The 19,132-nt window shown below is 46.2% G+C and overlaps 1 long non-coding RNA gene across 4 annotated transcripts in view; it reads right to left on the reverse strand.

Moving 5' to 3' along the window:
* Positions 1 to 19,132, reverse strand: part of LOC140454329 (uncharacterized) — a 69,568-nt gene that overhangs the window by 34,244 nt on the left and 16,192 nt on the right. For 2 of the 4 annotated variants that reach the window (XR_011952664.1, XR_011952665.1), the window contains exon 4: positions 7,782 to 8,424. The exons of 1 other annotated variant lie outside the window; for it this stretch is intronic. This is a non-coding gene — a long non-coding RNA (uncharacterized lncRNA). Of the gene's footprint in view, positions 1 to 7,781; positions 8,425 to 10,156; positions 10,245 to 19,132 lie in introns of those variants that run through there. One more of the 4 variants, XR_011952667.1, reaches the window with a different exon arrangement.

A 19,132-nucleotide genomic window follows, 5' to 3' on the forward strand; every position in this document is an offset into this window, starting at 1 on the left:
ATGTTTGCACATTCTCCCACTGTGTGTTTGCACGGGCATCCTCTGGGCGCTCTGGTTTCCTCACAAAATCCAAAGACGTGCAGGTTAGGTGGATTAACTGGGGGTAATGCTGGGTCACATGGTTCAGGTGGGATGGTATTCCGATGGTTGGTAAGGTCTCATGGGCTGAATGGGCTGCTTCCACACTGTATGGATTCTGTCACTGAGGATAAGAGTTAGGAGGTCACGTTGTGGCTGTACAGGGCATTGGTGAGGCCAGTTTTAGAATACTACATTCAATTCTAGTCTCCCTGATTTCAGGAAGATAGGACTCAGCCCCATAATAACAAGTTCCTGGGAAGTGTTGACGACAAATACACTGTGCAGAGTGGTTTGATAGTTCCCTGAAAGTGGGGCTGAAGGTAGACCGGTCGGTGAAGGTGGTGTTTGGTATGCGAGCTGTTTTTGGGCAGTGCATTGAGTATAGGAGTTGGGAGATCATGGTTCGTTTGTACAGTTTATCGGCTCAGCCACTTTTGGAATGCCCAGACTGCTTTACATTCTCGTCTCCCTGCTACAGGAAAGATTTTGGCAAACCTGAAAAAGTCCAGAAAAAGATTTATAAGGGTGCTGCCAGTATTGAAACATGTGACCCATAAGGAGGGGCTGAGGACATTTTGCCTGGAGTAGTGGACGTTGTGGGATGGCATTATACAACGTCTTCAAAACTGCAATGTTTCCTGCAACTGTTACCATTTCAGATGCTGCCAGACCTGCTGAGGATCTCCAGCAATTTTTTTTTGTTTGTTTTTATTTCAGATTTCCACGATTTTGCTGAGGCACTTAGAGTCATAGACATTTAAAAGGCCTCATATTTTGTTGATTCTCACCCCTGGGATGGCAGGAATGATGGATGAAGAGGACTCAATCCTCGTTTAATTCTCCTTTCCTTTGTCTTTCGGAGCTGTTGTCTGCATCACAAATACTCTCTCTCCCATTCCCTGACCTGAACCTGGCCACTCTTTAGCTCCCAACCCCCTGCCAGACTAGTTACAATCTCACCAATGGAACTGGCAATCACCCTACCAAGAGATTTCTCCCAGCCCTGCCCAGGGGTAACCAGTCAGGCTGGAACAAGTCTCACCTAGCCCAGAAATGGTCGCAGTGCCTTGGAAAATCTAAACCCTTCTCTGGTACACCATTTCTCCAGCCACACATCCAGCTGATCTATCCTCTTGTTCCTGCTCTCACTTGCACATGGCACTGGGTGTAAGTCTGACATTATTACTTTTCATTTTAATAGATCTCTGATTTTCCTTTATACATATTTCAGGCCCTCATCCCTTTGTTTCGCGATGTCGTTGGTATCTGTGTGTTCCACAACCATTGGTTATTTACCCTCCAGCTGCAGAACTCACTGTAAACACTCCATGATATTACAGATCCTAGCACCAGGGAGGTAACATGCCATCCTTGATTCATGTCTGTAGCCACAGAAGTACCTGCCCTTACTCCGACAATTGATCCCATGTCACGATAGCCCTGCAACTGTCTTTCCTCCTGTTCTGTGCAGCAGAGCGATCTGTGGTGTCATGACCCTGGCTGTTGCTGATTTCCCCGAGAGGCCAGCCCACCCATTCAGCCCCAACAGAATTCCAACCGGTATACAGTATCTGTTTGAGAAGGGGATGATCACTGGGGACTCCTGCACTCCCTTGCTGAGCCTTTAACTTGATGTGATGGTCACCCATTCCCTTTGTGCCTGTGTAACCCTCACCTGCAGTGCGACGAACTCACTAAACGTGCTGTCCATAATATTCTCAGTATCATAGATGGTCCACAGTGGGTCCACTCACAGCTCAAGGTCTGAAAAGCAGTTTCCCATTAGGGCAGATGGACACACTTCCTACACACATAGCCGTCAGGGACACTAGAAGCGTCCCTTATTTCCCACATTGCACAAGAGGAGCCCACCATGGGTCTGAGGGATCGTGTCTCAATGTCTCTCTAGATTCAGCTAGTTACTCCCATTAAGAGAGTTTAAAAGAGCTTTCAACCTTCCTTCACTTCAAACATGTCCATTATAATCAATAGCTCCAATCTTTACTTAAGCTGATATATTTTACTTTAAAAACTGTTAACAAATACTCCGCAGTGTCGCTTACAAATTGGCTGTTCCCATTGGGACCATGCGAAGTTCTGAATGGCCTGAACTAAAACTGAGTTTCAGCGTCACCTTCTCCCTGTCTCATCTCCCTCTGTTTTCACCCAACTCCAAAACATTCTCATTGAGCCAAGCAGCACTCAGCGTCAACATGGCCTTCAGCAATTTCTGGATGAACAGATAATTGTCAGAATCTGTAAAATTCCACCTAAAAAGTTACTGGAATATGAGTCCATAAGAAATTTTATTGGGAAATTTACAGGGAATTGAAAGTAAGGAGTTCACAGGTTAAAGTCATGAAGTGGTTGACTGGGTCTAAACATGACAGTTACTGCAAAGAGTCGAGGTGTAGTTTGGATAAATCTATGTTCCCTCTCAGACCAATATCTCCTTCCCGGGCTGCACAGCCCAGAACACAGCACATACCCCAAGGGTGATCCGACCATGAATTTGTACATCTTTCTGCTATTTGCTTGACAAAAATATGCGAGTCTGGAATAGTGTGGTTCTGGAAAAGCACAGCAGTTCAGGCAGCATCCGACGAGCAGTAAAATCAACGTTTCGGGCAAAAGCCCTTCATCAGGAATAGAGACAGGGTGCCTGTAGGGTGGAGAGATAAATGAGAGGAGGGTGGGGGTGGGGAAAACGTAGGAAAGAGTACAATAGGAGAGTGGGGTGATGCTGAAGGTGATGGTTCAGAGAGGAGGGTGGAGTGGATAGGTGGAAAAGAAGATAGGAAGGTAGGACAAGTCATGGGACAGTGCGAAGCTGGAAGTTTGGAACTGGGGTGAGGTGGGGGAAGGGGAAATGAGGAAACTGGTGAAGTCTACATTGATGCCCTGGGGTTGAAGTGTTCAAAGGCAGAAGATGAGGCGTTCTTCCTCCAGGAGTCGGGTGGTGAGGGAGCGGCGGTGAAGGAGGCCAAGGACCTCCATGTCCTTGCTCAGTGGGAGGGGAGTTGAAATGTTGGGCCACAGGACATTGTTTTTACCTAAAAATATGAGCTACTTTTCGACAGACAGAACAGACAAACCTTTCTCGTTCCACAGTTAAATGCCAATGATATTCAGATCCTGATGACTCCGCTGACTGTAGAAACATGATTTTGAGATCTCGGTCTCAATTATTCTCAATTAATATCTGATAAAAAATTCACAAGACAAAGCTCACAGTCAGTGCAAGATGAATATTAACGACAAATATTTCCCTGGTATGTGTCTGATGTGTAAATGCTCCTCTTCAAATCGCCCCGCCCCCACCCAGGAAGAGGACATGTCCATGCGCCTTGCTGTACCTTGCCCCCAATAACGATGGTGGCCAAAACCCAGGACCTATCATTGCCTGAGGGCCACAGGCATTTTCCCATTTGCTGCAAACGTGGGAGCAGGAGTTTCTAATTCAGGACGAGCGACCTGTACAGAGTGTAATTATACCCCTCCCAGTCTAAACTGATACATTTCATTCGGTTTCCGCTGCCACTCCCCCTTTCCCGTTTCCATCTCCTTCACACACCAAGGGTCATTCCGGTACCTGTGACCCTTCCTTAGATCCGATTGCAGGAATTCTAAATTTTCCCAGCCACCGTGTGGAAACAGGGCCATCGGCCCAACAAGCTCACACCCACCCTCTGATGATTATCCCACCCAAACCCATTCCCCGACCCTATTACTCTACATTTCCCCTGACTAATGCACCTAAACTATGCATCCCAGAACACTACGGGAAATGTAGCTTGGCCAATTTACCGAACCTGCATATCTTTGGACTGCAGGAGATAGGGGATAAAGAGTAAATAATAGGTTGAGATGGAGTGCAAAGAGAGACAGGAATATTTGGAAAGACAAAGGAGTGTATTACGATCTGGCTGGGAGGGTGCATAGCTGTTAATGGAGGGGACAGGAACCTGTGTCTGGCAGCATCTCAGTGGCGGTGGTGGAAATGGTGGCTGTTGATCCACGTTCTGTTGAAAAAAAGACCCTGAGCTTCCAGTTGCCTGCTCTTTAACACACAAGAATGTTCCCTTGCCAACCTCTCTGTCTCAAGCTTACTGCAGTGTTTCAGTGAAACTTGATGCAAGCTGGCAGAGCACTCCAGAACATACAAAATTGCCTCCTATTTCAAGTATTCACAATTTCCCCTCCCATGTGGTCAACAATGCTCTCCAGTGTATCTCCTCCACTTCCTGCACCTCTACTCTTCAACCCCACACCTCCAACGCAACAAGGATAGAACCCCCCAGTCCTCACCTTCCACCCAGATACAACACTTCATCCTCTGCCAGTTCCACCACCTACAATCAGACAGCACCATCAGAGATATATTTCTCTTCCCACCCCTTTCAGCATTCCACAATGACCATTTCCTCTGCGACTCCCTCATTAGATCCATGCTCCCCACCAACCCACCCTCCACTCCCAGCACCTTTGCTTGCCAGTTCAAGAGGTGTAAAACCTGTGCCCACACCTTCCCCTCACGTCAATCACGGCACCAAAGGATCCTCCCACATCCAGCAGAGATTTCCCTGCACGTCCAGATACCTCACCTATTTTATCCTTTGCTCTCGATGTGGTCTCCTCTACACTGGGGAGTCAGGACGCCAACTTGATTCAGAGAACATTTCTGGAACACATGCACCAAACAACCCCACCACCCTGTGTCCGACCACTTCAACGCCCTCTCCCACTCCACCAAGGACATGCAGGTTCTGGGCTGCCTCCATCGCCAAATCCCAGCCACCCGACACCTGGAAGAATAACACCTTACCTTCCACCTTGGGACCCTTCAACCACACGGTATCAAGGTTTGCTCATCTCCCCTCCCCCCACCTTCTCTCAGATTCAACTCTCCAACTCGACACTGGCCTCTTGAACTGTCCCACCTGTCCATCTTCCTTCCCAATTATCCACCCCACCCTCTCATCATTACCTCCCATCTACATCGACCTATGGCCTTCAGAGTTCCCATCCCACCAACCCCACACACCCCTCTTATTTACCTCTCAGCCCTCTTACCTTTGGAGAGCTGATGAGTGAAGCAGCCTCCTTTCTGCATTCACAATTCTGTGAACATTTAATTCTGAGCACTCTAAGGAAATATCAGGGCAGGGTTTGTCAAGAGATCAGATTGAATGAGGGTCTCAGTGAACAAAAGTGAGACACAGATACAGAGAGGTTTTGGGATGGATTGAATCAAATGTTATCAATTTGCACGGCTGCCAACATTACAGCAGTTACAAATGGGAGTGATCAAGAGAGTGGAATTAGAGCAGCAAATAAATCTTAAACATTTATGCAGCTAAAGGGGATGCTGGGTAAAGATACCAAAGTTAGTGCTGATTTCATTCCAGACACACCAGCCAGGGCACACATTCTTGCTGTGTCTACCAGATTGATCTCTTTAAGATTTCTGTTCATTTGAAGTGTTTCATGTTTAGATAGTCCAGAGAAGACAGTTTCATTCTCCTCAACCTCTTCTGCCAAGGCAATGCTGCTGTTAGAATTCAAGTCACAATGGCATGTTACTGGCTGCTTCAAGGACTGGAACTGGCAATTGAGACTGAAAGGTCCAGCCTTGGTCAACGGCCTATGTGGGGTATCCACATTCTCCCCATATAGTGGGGGTCCCCTCCACGTGCGCTGGTTTTCTCCCACAATTCAAAGATATGCAGGTTAGGTGGATCGGTCGTCATAAATTGTCCACTGTGTTCAGAATTTGCAGACTAAGTGAATCAGCCATGGGAAATGCAGTGTTACAGGGATGGAGTGCTGTGGGCGGGATGTTCTTCAGATGGTTGGTGGGGACTGTGGGAAGAAATTTACTTACCCCTCCCAGTGGGACACTCACTGACACAGTCACACTGGGGAGAGGCTGGTCACCTACCTCACGTATGGGAAGGGATTTACTCGATCTTACAATCTGCTGAGGCACCAGAGGAGGCACAATGGATTTAGATCCTTTACCTGCTCCATGTGTGGGAAAGGATTCACTCAGTCCTCTGATCTGCTGGAACACCAGTGAGCGCACTCTGGAGAATGACCATTCACTTGTTCCCAATGTGGGGAGAGATTCACTCAAATGCACCACCTGCTGAGACCCCAGTGAGCCCACACAGGGGAGAGACCATTCAGATGGTCAGGGTGTGAGAGGGGATTCAGTGATTCATCCTGACCCCCTGAGACCCCAGTGAGCCCACACAGGGGGGACAGGCCATTCAGATGGTCAGGGTGTGAGAGGGGATTCAGTGATTCATCCTGACCCCTGACACACCAGCGGGTTCACACTGGGTAGGAGCTGTTTCCCTCTGTGTGACAAGGGATTTGCTGAGACTCAACACGACTGAGAGCCCAGTGAGTGCACACAGGGAAGTGGTCATCCCCCTGCTCCGTGTGGTGGAGAGTTCACACATCACTGCAGCACTCGGATTCTGCAGTTACTGTCCATCAGAGTCAGGAGTGGACCTTGTACATGATGACACTGCTGGAGAATTGATGTTGTTGTTGTTAACCACATTAACTGGGCTGGAGGTGACTGAGTTTATATTGCCACTTTCTGAACCTCAGGATGTCTCTCTGGGCAGTAAGTCTCCACAAACAGCAATGTGACAAGGAGCAGGATTCATCTGTATTGATTTAAATTGTGATCATAGCACTGCTGTTTCACAGCACCAGGTAAAAGGTTAGAGTCCAGCCTTGGTCAACGGCCTATGTGGGGTATCCACATTCTCCCCATATAGTGGGGGTCCCCTCCACGTGCGCTGGTTTTCTCCCACAATTCAAAGATATGCAGGTTAGGTGGATCGGTAGTCATAAATTGTCCACTGTGTTCAGAATTTGCAGACGAAGTGAATCAGCCATGGGAAATGCAGTGTTACAGGGATGGAGTGCTGTGGGCGGGATGTTCTTCAGATGGTTGGTGGGATTTGATGGACCAATGCTCTCTTTCTACACTGTAGGGATTATATTCTATGATTGAGGATAAAGAATATTCTCAGCGTCTCCTTGGAGGAGGAGCATGTGGTGTGTATCAATGCTCTCTATGCCATTATATGGAGGTGGGCACCGCAGGGGATACAGTGCTTGATCTCCACCACCACCGCCACCCCCTCACCCTCAACTCGACTTTGATTTATTCCCTTCCCACTCTGTCACTTGTAATGGTTTGCTTTGCCCATAATGGGCTTTGTTTGTAAATATTCAACTGATGACACTGGTGTGCTACTGCTGGTGATTATACATCAACAAAAAACAAAATAATGGAATAATGATGTTGATGGTGGGAAGGTTGCTCAGCTGTGTGAGATAACACTTCTGGGTAAGAGAAATGGGAGAAAAATGCTTCACAGCTCACAGAACAAGAACTGAAAGTAGTTAAATCAAACCAAAGGTTCAGAGGGGGAAGGAATATTTCCCTGGAGTTTGAGTAACTGAAAAGTGATGGGGTCCGGGAGTTGACAGGATTTTGTTTAAAGGGCATTTGAAATTTTAAAAACGGTTATATGCAGATAGTGTTGATTCTTTAAGTTTTATTTATTGTGGAATAAACTTGTACTTTTCAAAAAAAACAAAATCACAAACCTTGCATTAAAGACAAATGTTAAATAAAATCCATCAAACCACCCCTCACTGAAAACTGAGGTGGAAGTGCAATCTCCTGCAGAATCCCTGCCCTGACTACTTCTTCCTACCCGGGCTCCATGGCTATATACATACCTGGAAGATAGCAGCAGGAAAAGGCCATTCGGCCTTTGAATCTGGCTCCACCATTCAATGGGAAACAGCTGACCATCCAGCTCAGTCTCCTGTTCCTGCTCTGTTCCAATCCGCTTTCATGACTTCACCTTGAAGAACGATATTTCAGTCCTCCTTGGGCTTCACTGCCTTTTGTCCCAGCGATGTTGCTGTGTTAATGTGTGGGTGTAGGCAGGGGTAATGTGATGGTGCTCTTCCTGGAGGACACACTCAGCGTCCCTCATCATCCTACAGTAACATCAACCGGATTTCAGTAAATAAAGATAGAACCCATTTCCAGGATATGGGCATCACTGGCTCAGCCAGCATTTATACCCCATCACTAGGTACCATTGAGAAGATGGTCGTGAGCTGCTGTCTTGAACCATTCGCAGTCCATTTGGTGCAGACAGACTGACAATGCTGGGAGGGAGATTGTTGCAGGATTTTGGCCGAGTGATTCTCCATCTTTGGTTCTTCAAATGCTGGTTAACTTAATCACAATCTGCACATGATTTTGAGATTTCAGCCTGCAAATCTTCACCATCTAATACCCTGTGTAAAGGAATATGTACAGATTAGAAATTCAGAACAGACTATTCTAGTTTCTCTGGAATATCTTTTTCCCCGTTCTTCCCCCAAAGCTGTAACCCTCCAGCCCACTTACTCTCTCCCACCATTATGACTCTGCTGCCTCTAATATACACCCTCCTCATTCTCATGGAGTTACTGATAAACAGATCCATGCCACCACTTCCCATCCTGGTTAGACTCTGCACCCTTTCTGGGTTTACTTGCTTTCCCTTCAGTTGCTGCAAGTCAAAAATGTAAGAGCAGAATGAAACAGATGGAAACAGAAAGGGAGGTGGCAGATCCTGGACAGAAGAGGAACCTTCAGTCTGGGAGAATGGATCAGATTCTTCCTTGTTTCCCATTAGTTTATTCCCAGCATTACAATGAACTGGGGATGGAGAGTGGTCCCACGAGGGTGTAGTGACACTTTGACCCCCCCAACTGATCAATACTCCAAACAGATACGTTCCTCCTCTAACCAATCACAGTGTGAAATACTTTCCCCTAATTACCCTAAAACACATGCTCCAAAACCCGCCCGCATTCTGTACATATACAATGCCGGGTTTCCCACTACACCTGTGGTCCCTGCCTCAGGAAATATGGAAGTTACAGTCCCCATGAAGTCACTGGAGCCCTGTCTCTGGAAAGTAAAATGAAACGTGTGGGGTGGAAGGGTGTTGTGTATAGGATCCCCATTCAGACAGACAGGACATATGGTTTGTCACTGGGTTTTACTGAGACATCTGGTTAGACAACCCAATTTCTGATGTAAGGAATATAGATTCAGTCAATTGCGGGGTGGAGAGGTCAAGAAGGGGAAGCAGTTTTAGGCAGAGGTGGCTCAGTGGCTAGCACCACTGCCTCGCAGCTTCAGAGACCCTGGTTTGATTCAAGCCTTAGGTGACTGTGTTGAGTTTCCACATTCTCCCAGTGGCTGCATGGTTTTGTTCGGTGTTCCAGTTTCTTCCCAAAGTCCAAAAATGTGTTGGTTAGGTGGATTCGCCATGATAAACCACAGTGTCCATGCATGTCCAGGTTAAGCCATTAACCATGGGAAATACTGGGAATGGGTGAAAATGAATTATAGGATTGGTGTGGACTCGATGGATGAATACCCTGCTTCTGCACTTTAGGGATTCTATTCTATTCTCATGAAGAAGAATGCACCTATCTCGATGTGTTGTGCATCTGAGGAATTCCCTATTCAAAACACAGTGGATGCCAAGACAATGAGCAAATTTAATGGACAGATATAGAATTTTAATTTGCAATGAGCTGAAGGGTGAGAGTGAGAGAGAGAGAACAGGCGGGAAAATCCAGCTGAGACCGAGGTGAGCTCAATCATCACCGTATTAAATGGTGGAGCTGGTTCAAAGGGCTGCATTGCCTCTCCTGTGCCCAGGGTTATCTTCTTACGGTAATAACTGGAAAGTGGAATCCAAAACTCACCACCTTCACCAAAGGAGATTTTCAGAAAATTTAGGATAGTCAAGTGGAATAGCATTCAAAACTGAGATAGTGAGGAAGTGTGTAGAAGATAATGATTTTGCAATTTTAAACTGAGGGGTAAGTGATTTATGGTTATGGATTGTGTCGTACATTCACATTGTCCAGAATACTCTGTTGTAAATATCTATTCTGTAATTTATTACAAAGCCAAGGTTACTGATAATGAAAACCAAAACACCCAGGAAACATCGCCTCACCTCGTAATCTGACAAAAGACGCGTGATAAATCTGGTTGAATTTAGAACACAGATGGAAAGCGGGGAGATTAAATCCAGTCCCAAGATCCTGTGCTTAAACAAAGAAGACTACAATAGGATGAGGCACGAGTTGGTAATGTAGACTGGGAGCAAAGACTTTACGGTGGGACAGTTTACAGACAGTGGAGGAATATCAAAGCAATTTTTCGAAGTGCTCAGCAAAAGTATATATCAGTGAAAAGGAAGGACTGTCGGAAAAGGAGTAATCTGCCGTGGGTGGCTCAGGAAATAAGGGAGTCTATCAAATTGAAATAGAAGGCATATAAATTGGCAAAGACCAAGGAGAAATTAGGAGATTAGAAAAACTTCAAAGGTCAACTGAAACCTTGATGGGATTGGGTGAAAATAGTGATGAGTAGCAATGCCCAGGGACAGAATAGCAGTTTACACTGTTAGAGGGAAACCTATTGTTTGGTGAATATATGGCCTCTCTAATTGTTGAAGCATTTAACAGTTACCAGAGAGATAATCCTGATCACGTTAAAAATCACAGCACACTCCAAAAGCTTGTACTTCAAAATAAACCTGTCGGACTATAACCTGGTGTTGTGTGGTTTTTAACTTTGTCCACCCCACCCCAACTCCGGCTCCTCCACATCAGAATCCTGATAGACAGCCCCACTGAAACTGAAGCGCCTGTCAGGTACTTGAGGGAGCCACGGGGGTGTGGGGGAGGGGTGTGTGGTTTAACCACAGAGTTGAACTGAACTAGACTTTTTAAACTGTTGTTGCCATGGAGTTAATCCTGAGAGACAGTCTCTATGCAAAGTCACAAATCACAAAGGTAGAAGAATGGCAGCCGTTCATTGGACCTGATGCTGCCTAAAGGCGTTTTGCACGTAAAATACCCAGGTAACTACCATGTCTCATCAATAAAGACTCAAAGAAGACCTCTCAGAGTTCTGTGCCTTGTAATTCCTATCCAGCAGGGTTCAGGAAGATGAGGACACAGCAGTCAGTCTTCACAATGGAGGATACGAAGAACATGCCAGTAATTGATAAGGAGACTGAGGAAGGTGAGGACCTAGATAATAACCATTATCGTGAAAGAGTTAGAGCTGGGCAAGGTAGTGGAGTTAAAGGTACACAAGCCTCATTGCCCTGATGGAATACATCCCAGGATACCAACAGAGTTCGTGGGAGAAATAGCAAATGCACTTAGTTACAGCATCCTACAGCAGACACAGGCCCTTTGGCCCAAAATGGCCCATGCCGATCAGAATGTCCATCCACGCTGACCCCATTTCCCTGCACTTGGCTTATCTTCCTCTGAACCGTTGCTATCCATGTATTTGTCCAAATGCCTTTTACATGTTGTTAGTGTACCCGCCTCAACCACTTCCACTGGCAGCTCATTCCATATACATACCACCCTCTGTGTAAAACAGTTACCCCTCAGCTTCCCTTTTATTCTTTCTCCTCTAACCTTAAACTGATGCCCTCCAGTCCTTGGTTCCCTGGGAAAAAGACTGAGTGCATTCACCTTACCCACGCCTCTCATGGTCTTATACACTTCTATAAAATATTCCCCCTCGGTTTCCTCTGCTCTAAACAAAAAAGCCCTCACTTGTCCAACCTCTCCCTGTAACTCAGACCCCCGAGGCCTGGCATCATCCTTGGAAATTTCTTCTGCACCTTTTCCAGTTTAAAAACTGAAACCTACACTGCATTCATCACATTTCCAGTGTTTCCCCACGGCACTGGAACCGATGTGACAACACCAATGGATTACAATCAATGATTGATAATTTACCCCATTACAACAATCCCATTTTCATAGCTTTTTCCATGATGCAGGAATCCTTTTGTCTTTCCGGTTTCATGGTTAATTGCCCTCATACAAAACCACTGGCTTAACTGTTCCTGGGAAATGTGCCATGATTTTTTAGACTTTCAAAAACCAATGAAATCTCTCTCCACAGTCCCCACGCTGACATGGACTTCACTGTCTCAGTACTTTTTTCCCAGTCACACTGACATTTGAAATATTCGCCCACGGACAGAATGCACCACCTTTCCATCCAGATAGGGTAAATGATATTCAGATCGGCACGGATCAAGTAACTATCAAAACTGAAAATGAAGTTCAATTTGTATTCTCAACTGCAAATCCCCCCTTTCAGAACTACACAACAGAGAAAACTGAAAGTGCTGGAGATCCTCAGCAGGTCTGGCAGAATCTGAAGTGCTGACGGATGCAGGAAACATTGCAGCCTTGAAGAAGTGGTTAGATTATCACACCAGGCACGTGCGCTTGGTGGCCAGTATGTAGAAGATGGGGGCATTGTGTTCAACAGTTTTATAACAGAGACTCTGACCCCATTTGATTCCATGTTTCTCTGCGATTCCCTCTTTTCAGAAGCAGGCAGGAGTGGGAAGCAGCGGAGAATGTAAATGATGGGTGACCTTCCTAGTGAGAGGATTCGTGTATAGTAGCAGGGATCCCTTTCTGGAAGGGCCTTGGTGAGACCACACCTAGAGTACTGTGTATACCTTTGTTCCCCTTTCCCAAGGAAGGCTCTCCTGGTTATTGAGAGAGTAAAGGAGGGTCACCAGCCTGAGTCCTGGGATGTGGAGATAGTTAAGGGCTGCAGATGCTGGAAGTCAGAGTCCATACAATGTGGATCTGGGAAAGTGCAGCAGGTCAGACTGCATCACAAGAGCAGGAAGGTTGATGTTTTGGGTTGGAACCCTTTGTCAGCCCTGATGAATAGTCCTGACCCGAAACGTCCCCTTTCCAGCCCCATCGTATTCATGCTGGTCATCAAGCACCTATTAATTCGAGTCCCACGTTCTGGCACTCAGCGTGTAACCGATATTGTAGTACCTGGTGTGATCATCTAAACACGTCTTCAAGGCTGCAATGTTTCTGTCACCATTTCAGATGCTGCCCGACCTGCTGAGGATCTCCAGCACGTTTTGTTTTTATTGTGGATTTCCCCCATTTTGCTCAAGCACTTAGAGTCAGAGAGCTGTACAGCTCCATATTTTGCTGACTATAATTCCTGGGATGGCAGGACTGATGGATGAAGAGGGACTCAATCCTCATTTCATCCTCCTTTCCTTTGGCTTTCTGAGCTGCTGACTACATCACTAATATTCTACCTCCCACTCCCTGTCCTGAATCTGACCCATCTAAGCCTACACTGGTACAGGACCCACCCAGAAACGGTCCCAGTGCCTGAAGAATCTAAACCCTTCTCTGATACACCAGTTTGCCAGTCACACGTCCAGCTGATCTATCCTCTTAGTCCTGCTCTCACTAGCACATGGCACTGTGAGTAAGTCTGACATTATTTTATTTCAGGAGCTACATTTTACTGTCTCCCTGAGTCCACTCATAACTCCAGGCCTGAAAAGCAGTTTCCCAGTCGCTGCAGGTGGGCCCACTTCCTGCACACATAGCCGTCAGGGACACTGAAAGTATCCCTTATTTCCCACATTGTACAAGAGGAGCACCCCACGGGTCTGAGGGCTCCTGTCACAACGTCTCTCTGGATTCAGCTAATTACTCCCATTAAGAGAATTTAAAATAGCTGTCAACATTCCTTCACTTCAAACATTTCCATTATATATCAAAAGCCCCAATCTTTACATAAGCTGATACGTTATATTTTAAAAACTTAACAAATACTCTGCAGATATCACTTACAAATTGGCTGTTCCCATTGGGACCATGTGAATTTCTCAATGGCCTGAACTAAACCGGAGTTTCATCTTCAACTTCTCCCTGTCTCACTTCCCTCTGTTTTCACCCAACTCCAAAGCACACTCATTGAGTCAAGCAACACTCAGTGCAGCCCTGTCATTTTCATTGTCTGCTCACACCGACACTGCCCTCAGCCTCCTGTCCTGTTCCAATGCATCACAATGAGAGCTCAGGAACTGCATCTCATCTTTCAGCTCAGCCCTTTGTAACCCCAGAGTCAACATGGACCTCAGCAGTTTCTGGATGAACAGACAGTTGTCAGAACCTGGAACATTCCACCTGAAAATGTGCTGGAATTTGAGTTCACAAAGAATTTTAATGAGAATTTTGCAGGCAGTTGAAAATTAGGAGTTTACAGGTTAACATCATGAAGTGAGTGATTGGGACTAAATCTGACAGTTCCTGCAAAGAGACTAGGTATAATCTGGATAAATCTGTGCTCCCACTCAGGCCAAATCGCCCATGGGGGATTCAACCACAAATCTGAACATCTTTCTGCATGTTGCTTCACAAAAGTATTGGAGATATTTTCCCAGAGACAGAACAGACAACCCTTTCTCCTTCCACAGTAAAATGCTCATGATATTCAGATCCTGATGACTCCGCTGAGTGCAGAAATCTGCTTTTTTGAGATCCCGTCCTCAATTATTCTCATTTAATATCCCATAAAAAGAATTCACAAAACAAGTGCAGGATGAATTGGAAAGACAAGTATTTCTCTGGTATGTGTCTGATGTGTAAATGCTCCTCTTTCAAATCACCCCTCCCCCACCCAGGAAGAGGACATGTCCATGCGCCTCGCTGTACCGTACCCCCAGTAAAAATGGCGGCCATAACCCAGGACCTATCACTGACTGAGGCCCACAGCCGTTTTCCCATTTGCTGTAAACATGGGACCAAGAGTTTCTAATTCAGGACTAACACCATGTACAGACGTGTAAATAAAACCTCCCAGTCTAAACTGAATCATTTTCTCCCGGTTTCCGCTGCCACTCCCCCTTCCCAGTTTCCGGCTCCTGCACACACCAAGGGCCATTCCGGGTCCAGTGACCCTTCCTCAGAACCGATGGCAGCTGGGAAAATTAGACTCCCTACAGTATGGGAACAGGCCATTCGGTCCAACAAATCCACACTGACCCTCTGAAGAGTATCCCACCCAGGCACATTCCGCAACTCTGTTATTCTAAATTTCTCCTGAAGAACGCACCTCACCTACACATCCCTGAACACGACGGGAAATTTAGCTTGGCCACTTCACCTAACCTACACATCTTTGGACTGCAGGAGATAGGGGTAAAAGAGTAAATAATAGGTGGGATGGAGCGACCCTTCAACAACATGGGAACATTTACTCATCTCCTCTCCCCGACCTTATCTCAGATCCAACCCTCCAACTCAGCACCGCCCTCAAACTGTCCCATCTGTCCATCTTCCTTCCCAATTATCCACTCCACCCTCTCACCATTACCCCCACCTGCATTTACCTATCGCCTTCCCAACTACCTTCCCACCAGCCCTACACACCCATCCTATTATCTGTCCTCTTCCCCACCCTCACATTCCTGAAGAAGTGCTTAGGCTCAATATGTCAATTCGCCTTCTCCTTGCATACAGCCTGACCTGCTGTGCACATCCAGTGCCACACTTTAACACAAGCTGGAAGAACATCACCTCATCTTGTACCTGGGGACCCTTCAGCCCTCTGGCCTCAATATTGGATTCCATAATTTTAGGTCCGAAGTCTCCTACGTACTAATGTCCTAGCCCCCATCCCATAGACCAGGCCCTGTTATTACATCACCTGCAATTACACACTACCTATGGTTAGTCACTAACAGTCTCCATAAACAGCTATTCACCCTCCCCCAGCCAGATCGTTATCCACTCCTTTGTCCAACTGCTCCCATCGCGTTCTTTGGAATCTATCACCACCTATCATTTACTCCTTAATCCCTATCTTCTGCATATAAACCGACATTGTTTCTCAGGAACATCAGTTGTGACGAAGGGTGATTGGATCAGAAATGTTCACTTTGACTTCTCTTCACAGATGCTGCCAGACCTGCTGAGTATTTTCAGGATCTTCTGGTTGTTGTTTCTGATTTACAGCATCCGCAATTCCTTTGGTTTTCATTTACTGGGAGTTGGTAATTCAGGTCCAGCAGCCAACAGCGTGTGTTTATCAACCCACCCAGTCCACAAACTCAATTTCTCTCCCAGTCTCTGCTGTCTCTCCCACTCCCTTCACACTCACTGGGTCCCCCCTCACAGTGACATTGCACCTGCACAGCTCATGGTCACGTGTTGGCCTGCTGGCCACACCCCTCATTCACTCCCATTGGCGGGAGGATTACACCAACTCCCCTATTGGTCTGAAGCTGCCATCAATCAGCCAGGTCCCATTGTGACTTGAGTGGTAGGAGGCTGAGGGGTGACCTCAGAGGTTTATAAAATCATGAGGGGCGTGGATGGGATACAGAGACAAGGCCTTTTCCCTGGGGTGAGGAAGTCCAGAACGAGGGGGCATAGGTTTAAGGTGAGAGGAGAATGATATAAAAGAGACCCAAGGGGCAACTTTTTTCATGTGCGTGTATGGAATCTACTGTCAGGGAAGTGGTGCAACTATACAAGCTGTCACCATCTGAAAGGCAGCTGGATGGGTATATGAATGGGAAGGGCGTAGAGTGATATGGGCCAACTGCTGTCAGATAGGACGAGATTAGGTTGGGATATCTGGTCGGTGTGGACGAGTTTGACTAAAGGGTCTGTTTCCTTGCTGTACATGACTGTGGCTCTGCCCTGGGATGAGCTTCATCATTCAGTGAATGGGGCAGTATCACAGAGCACAGGGGCTGGGGGCTATTCAGCCCATTGGGGCTGTACTTTCTTCCTCTGGAGATGCTGCCAATCTGCACTTACTCCACTCCTATTTACCAGTAGCCCTCCACAGTTATCCTCAAATAGTTAAATTCCAAATCTGTTTTGACAATAACAAAAGCTGCATCCAGCTGTGATTCAAACTGTTCTAGATGCTCAGAACCTACTGAGTAAAATAACCTTCACATTTGTAACCTGCATTATTTGCCAATTACCTGAAAGTAGTTACTAAAAATTGTGACAATAATTTCTCTCTGTGTCTCGGTAAATTAAATATCCTGGAAACAAATCTGTTTCTGGTTGAAATCACTGCTTAAGCTTCTCAGCTCCAAGGAAAATTGTCAGGTCTTTTGCTAACTCTCCGTAAAAGAGAAATCTATCTTAATTTTAATTTATTAGTGTCATAGAGATGCACAGCACAGAAACAGACACTTCGATCCAACTCGTCAATGCCGCCCAGATATCCTAAATTAATCTCGTCCCATTTGCCAACACTTGGCCCAGATCCTTCTAAGTTTCCGAAACACGTACCCAATCAGATGCCTTTTAAATGTTATCGTACCAGCCTCCACACATCCTCAGGCAGCTCATTCCATACACGTACCATATTCAGCTTGAAAACATTGCTCTTTAGATCGCATTTAAATCGTTTCCCTCACACCTCACGTCTGTGCTCTCTGGTTTTGGACTCCCCTAACCTGGGAATAAGACCCTGGCTGTTCACCCTAACCATGTCCTTCACAATTTATCAACCTCGAAGGTCACCTCTCAGCATCCGATGCTCCAGTGAAAACAGCCCGAGCCTATTCAGCCTCTCTGTATGGGTCAAACCCTCAACCCTGGAAACATCTTTGCACATCTTTTCTGAATCCTTTCAAGTTTTATATTATCATTCCGATAGCAGGGAGAACAGGACTGAAAGCAGAATTCCAGAAATGGCTGAATCAATGTCCTGTACAGCTGCAAAATAATGTCGTAACTCCTATAGTCAATGCACAGACCAATAAAGGCAAGTTAACCAAACGCCTTCTTCACCACCCTGCCTATTCCACTTTCAAAGAACTATGAACCTGCACCTCAACATCTCTTTGTTCAGCAACACTCCCCAGGCCCTTCCCTGATTTGTTTTTCCAAAATGCAGCACCTCACATTTATCTGAATTCCACTCCATCTGCCACTCCTCAGCCCAGTTGATTGAAGTCTCATTGTACTCGGAGGTAATTTTCTTCCCTGTCCACTGCATCTCCAATTTTGGTGTCGATGTAAAGTCACTAATCATAGCTCAGATATTCACATGGAAATCATTTATATAAATGATGAAAAGCAGTGGACCCAACACTAATCCTTACACCATATTGCTCATCACAGGCCTCCAGTCCGAAAAGCAACCCTCCACCACTATCCTCTGTATCCAATTTTCCAGCCAATTTTGTATAATTTGTTAACCGGTCTGTTACGTTGAATCTGTTGAACATCTTTCTGAAGACCAAGTTAGTGATTCCCAGGCACAAAGCCATGCTGACTATCCCGAATTATTTCTTGCCTTTCCAATTACATCCAAATCCTGTCCCTGAGAAGCCCTTCCAACAACTTGCCTGTCTTCAGGCTCACTGGTGTATTGTTCCCTGGACTTTCCTCATCACCTTTCTCAAATAATGGCGCCCGTCTTACAGCACCTCACCTGTGGCTATTGGTGATACAAATATCTCAGCGAGGGGCCCGGCAATCACTTCCCTAACTTCCCACAAAGTTCTGGGACACACCTGATCAAGTCCCAGGGATTTATTCAGCTTTATGTATTATAAGACATCTAGTACCTCATTCTCTGTAATATGGAAACTTGTCAAGTTATCCCTATTTATTTTTCCAAACTGTCTCACTTCCACATCCTCTAAGTAAAAGCTGACATGAAATCCTCCCACCTCCGATGGTTCCACAGACAGCCTTGCTGATCTTTGAGGGTCCCTAATCTCTGCCTGGTTACTCTTTTGTCCTAGGTGTATTTGTCGAATCCCTTTGGGTTCTCCCTTAAACCTATTTCCCAAAGCTATCTCATGTCCCCTTTTAGCCCTCATGGTTTCCCCCGACTATACTCCTACTGCCCTTTTACTCCTGGAGGGATTCACGCAAACCCAGCTGTCTGTACCTGCCATATCCCTCCTTCATTTTCTTGACCAGGCCCTCAATTTCTCTCGACAGGCAGCATTCCTTACACCTCCCAGCCTTGGCCTTAACAAGAACATACTGTCTGTGTACTCTCGTTATTGCAGGCCTATGGATGCAAAGGCAGATGAGGACAGAGAAGCAATCATTCTCAGTAAAGAGGTGGTGCTGG

Source organism: Chiloscyllium punctatum, chromosome 29 (assembly GCF_047496795.1).
Source record: "Chiloscyllium punctatum isolate Juve2018m chromosome 29, sChiPun1.3, whole genome shotgun sequence".
Classification (NCBI taxonomy): Eukaryota; Metazoa; Chordata; class Chondrichthyes; order Orectolobiformes; family Hemiscylliidae; genus Chiloscyllium; species Chiloscyllium punctatum.